General features: G+C 38.0%; 1 pseudogene; it reads left to right on the forward strand.

Annotated features, from left to right (window-relative positions):
• The first annotated feature begins 534 nt into the window (after positions 1-534).
• LOC118649702 lies at positions 535-2890 on the forward strand (annotated as a pseudogene).
• Positions 2891-4651: the final 1761 nt, after the last annotated feature.

Below are 4651 nucleotides of genomic sequence, written 5' to 3' on the forward strand. Positions count from 1 at the left end.
TTATAAACTTACAAAAAGACCCCTTTGTGTGCAATGGCCTAGAGAAGCAATGTAATATGTAATTAAGGTCCTTCTGAAAATGCTAATTACAGGATGAAGCTAAATATCTTCTCTCCCATGACTGAAATAGCCAGATGATTGCCCCCTATCTCACTTAGGGACACTTACTTTTGGCTTTTAGCAATGAACCCAAGTGGGCTGACTAATTTAATAAACTTTATATAAATTCGTACATACGCTGGATGTGACAACCAATCATATATTTTTAGTTTCTTATATATACTTCTCAAAAACTAATTTCCTAAGTAAAATTATGGTAGTATACAATAAAAAGTCAAATGTGAAGCAGAATCCTTAGAATAGGATAAAAAAATAACAGCCGAAGAGGTGCCAACCAAGGCGACTGCACAGTCTGAGCTGGTATCCGTGGTTCTCAAGTTATTTCCCCACGTTGCTTCTGAGCTGCAGTCATCTCAGACTCACCTCATCTTGGCCTCTCAGCTCACCTGGGCTCTGCCTCGTGGCTAAGTTGGCAATATGAGCGGCAACAACTTGGATGGGAAAGATGACTTTGATGAACAGTTGCAAATGCAACAATCGTACAGAGACACCAAGGACAGAGACACCCAGAAAGTTCCAGGTAGAGAAACCAATTCTTTTGGGCAGCAGCCAGATGAGACCCCCTATGAGTGGGACCTGGACAAAAAGGCTTGGTTCTCCCAAATCAATGAAAATTTCATTGGTACACATCAGGCCAATTATGGCTTTTCTAATAATAATGGTACATTTAGCTCTACTGCAAATGTACTAGATGTTAGTACTGGGCCTGCAGAAGAATCTCCTCAAAGAAAAACCCCTGAACCCACTGATCCCAAAAAGAGGGGAGAAAAGAGAAAGGCAGAATCAGGATGGTTTCAAGTTGAAGAAGACAGAAATCCAAGTGTATTTGTGTCTGGTTTGTCTCCAACATTACACTGGATGAATTTATACAGTTTATGTCCAAGTCTGGCATTATGAAAGATCCTCAAACAGAAAAATCTATGGTTGAGCTTTACAAAGATAACCAAGGAAATCTTAAAGGAGATGGGCTTTGCTGTTATTTAAAGAAGGAATCTGCGGATCTCACATTAAAACTTTTGGATGAAGATGAAATCAGAGCCTATGAATTACATGTCGAGGTGGCAAAGTTTCTTTTGAAGGGGGAATATGATGGCTCTAAGAAGAAGGAGTGCTAGGACTGCAAGAAAAATTCGTCTCTGCAACAAAAGCGGTTGGATTAGAGACCTGAGAGAATGGAGATGGGCCATCCCGAATGTGCCATGAGCGAGTTGTCATCATCAAAAATATGTTTCATTCTCTGTATTTTGAGGGTGATCTGTTGGTGCTGAATGAGAAGATCAGAGAAAATCTTTGAATAGAGTGTTCAAAGTTTAGACAAATTAGGAAGCTCTTTCTGTTTGATAAAAACCCAGATGGTGTGGCCTCTTTATCTTTAGGGATCCAGAGAGAGTTGATTATTGTATTCAAACCCTCAATGGATGGTGGTTCAGTTGTCAAATCACTGCCCAAGTGTGGGATGGAACTACAGATTATCAGGTGGAGATCATAAGAAAAAGGGAGGAAAGCCTGAAAAGATGGGAGGCTTTTCTCAATACTCCTAAGGCCAATACAGGTCTCTGGCGTTCAAATTCCATCTGTGCTTCAGAAAGGGCAGGGCCTTCCAGAGCATCCTAACACATCTAAAATGAATGCTCAAGAAGCTGCAACTCAAATGGAATCCGAAGAACCTGTAGATGAAAAGAAGTTTGCAAAAACAGAAGATGGAGGAGCATTCTGAGTGGCCTCATAAAGTAGCTAAAGAAGGCTGCTTTGAAAGAAGGTCGGAGTGTGGTTTCCATACTTCACCTTGAAAGAGTCTGGAGAAGGCAGTCCCAATAAAGAGTTGGAAGAGGATAGTCCAATGAAAGAGTCTAAAGTGAATGGCCCCAGAAGAGAATCCAAAAAGAAGTGACTCAAAAAAATGATTTTGAAGAGACTGGCTTTGCAAAGGAGTCTGTAGAAGAGAACAGCCCCCAACAAGGAGTCTGAAGAAGACGAGTCAGAAAGAGACTCTGAAGAAGGCTTTTTCTGAAAAGCTGCTTAAAGATGGCTCTGAAAAAGAATTTGTAGAAAAAGAGTTTACTGTGACTGGCTCTGACAAGGGGTTTAATGAAAAAATTCTTGAAAAAGAGAACAAAATGACTCTGAAAAAAATCAGAATTTGAAGATGACAGCTCTGAAGAAGTGTTGAATGAGGAAGGCTCTGAGAGAGTTTGAGGAAGAATAAGATGAAAAGGAAGGAGAAGAAGATGCATATAAAAAAGTTTTTGATGATGAGTCTGATGAACAAGAAGACAAAGAAGCCCTGCTGGTGTGGCTCAGTGGTTGAGCCTCGGCCCAGGAACCAAGATGTCACCAGTTGCGGGCTCGATCCCCAGTTGGGACCTTGCAGGAGGCAGCTGATTAATGATTTTCTTCTCTCGTTGATGTTTCTATCTCTCTATCCCTCTCCCTCCCCCCTCCCTCTAAAAAGAAATAAAAACATTAAAAAAAGAGGAAAAGAAGATACAGATGAAAAGGGTCTTGAAGATGCTGATGAAAAGGAGGAAGAAGATGATACAGATAAAAAGATGTTTGAATATTCAGATGAAAAGGAAGATAAATACATGCAAAGGAGGATGAAGAAGGTATAGGTGAAAACATGTTCAAAGATGATGATTCCGAGAAGTTGTTTGATGATTCTGATGAGAAAGGGACTGTGAGTGGTTTGGGGAATATTCAGAAAGAAGGGGTCCTGTACACTGGCAACAGCTTTATCCTTAGTAGTGATGATACTGATGATGATATTTAATCCCTTAAACTTGCTTTTGAGGGAAATTCCTCCATCTACATTTTGCCTACACTCCAGGGTAATTACTAGTAGTGTTAATGAACACTGCATAGTAATGTGTGCCATCAGATTAATGCATTGACTTTTTCATTGTTACCTTTACTTAATGATTTTAAATATATGTTAATTAGCTAGTCAGTTAAAGCTTCATAGTATAATGCAAGTAAATTAAATACTTGTCCTTTGTCAGATTTGTTAAATGCATGAGGAATATTTTTTAAAGTATTCTGATTGAAGTGTGTGATCGTCAAAAATAAAAATAAGTTGTTAACATGCAGAAACTAAAAACTGAGTTAGATTGCATTTTAAATTGTTGCTATTGCTTTATTCCCACTAAGTTTAGTTTTCTAAGGATTTGAAAAAATCCTATGGAAGCCTCCTTGCTTCCAGCTTATATTAACACTTAGATCCCTATTTCTCCTCTCTAAGTCAGAACATGTTACTACTAGGTCTACCAGTTAATAATGGCGGATTTCTGTAATCAAAGAAAGCACGATAATTTCAAGAGAAACATCAAATGTGCTTTATTCAAACTAATGTCCATCACTAGCTACACATTTCCCCATCTTTCAGGAAATTTGTGGATACCGTCCCAATAGAACTTTTCTTGTTTTGAGGCAAACCATTCAGAGACTCAATTTTGTATTTCTTTGTATGTTTCAAAGTGCTGCTCAGAAAGTGCGTGTGCCATAGATCAGAACAAGTGGGAATCTGAAGGAGCAAGGTCTGTTGAATACAGCGGGTGGGTTAATACTTCCCAGGAAAGATCTTTTAACGTGTCTTTAACTGGTTTTGAAGTGTGCGATGGTGCATCATCATGAAGCAAAATTACTTGGCCGAGTCTCCTGGCACATTATGGTTGTTTCATGATCAAAGCGTGGTTTAAATTGATTATTTTTTGTCTGTAGTGATCAGTATTGATGGTTTCACCTGGTTTTAGAAGCTCATAATACACCACACCTTCCTGATCCCACCAAACGCAGAGCATTGCCTTCTTTCCGAAGAGATTTTTGGCCTTGCAGTTGATGTTGATGGTTGACCTGGATCAACCCATGATTTTGTGCATTTGGGATTCTCAAAATAAATCACTTTTCATCGCCAGTCACAATTTGATGCAAAAAAAGACGTTCTTTCGTGCCATTGAAGCAACATGTTACAGATGACTTTTCAGTTTTCCATTTGTCTTTTGTTCAGTTGACATTTTCCTTCCTTTAAAATATTTCCCATTGCTTGTAAATGATTGGAAATTGTTTGCTGAGAAATGTTTAATCTTTCTGCAAGTTGTTTTCGAGTTTTACATGCATCTTCATCTAATAATGCTTGTAGTTGTTGGTCTTCAAACTTTTTCGGCTGACCTAGAAGTTCTTTGTCTTTCACATCAATCACGTTTAAAGCATTTAAACCAGCATTCACAAGTATCTAGAGGTGGAGCATGTTCACCATAAGCTTCCCAAAGTATACGATAACTTTTTCTTCAAAATAAAGTAATGAATTAAAATTTCCCACAAATGCTCTTTTTTTGGCATGAAATTTGACATTTTTAAGCATAAAAATATCTATGATGTTAACACCTTCAGCAAATTTGATATATGAAGTTTTGAAGTTTGCTGTCAATACAACAAAATAGCATACATATCAAATTGCATATATATCAACATATGTGTAACTCCATCTATTGAAAAAAAAAAGAAAAGAAAAAAATCTGCATTATTAACTGGTACA

The sequence above is a fragment of the Myotis myotis genome, unplaced genomic scaffold (genome assembly GCF_014108235.1).
Source record: "Myotis myotis isolate mMyoMyo1 unplaced genomic scaffold, mMyoMyo1.p scaffold_m19_p_3, whole genome shotgun sequence".
Taxonomy (NCBI): Eukaryota; Metazoa; Chordata; class Mammalia; order Chiroptera; family Vespertilionidae; genus Myotis; species Myotis myotis.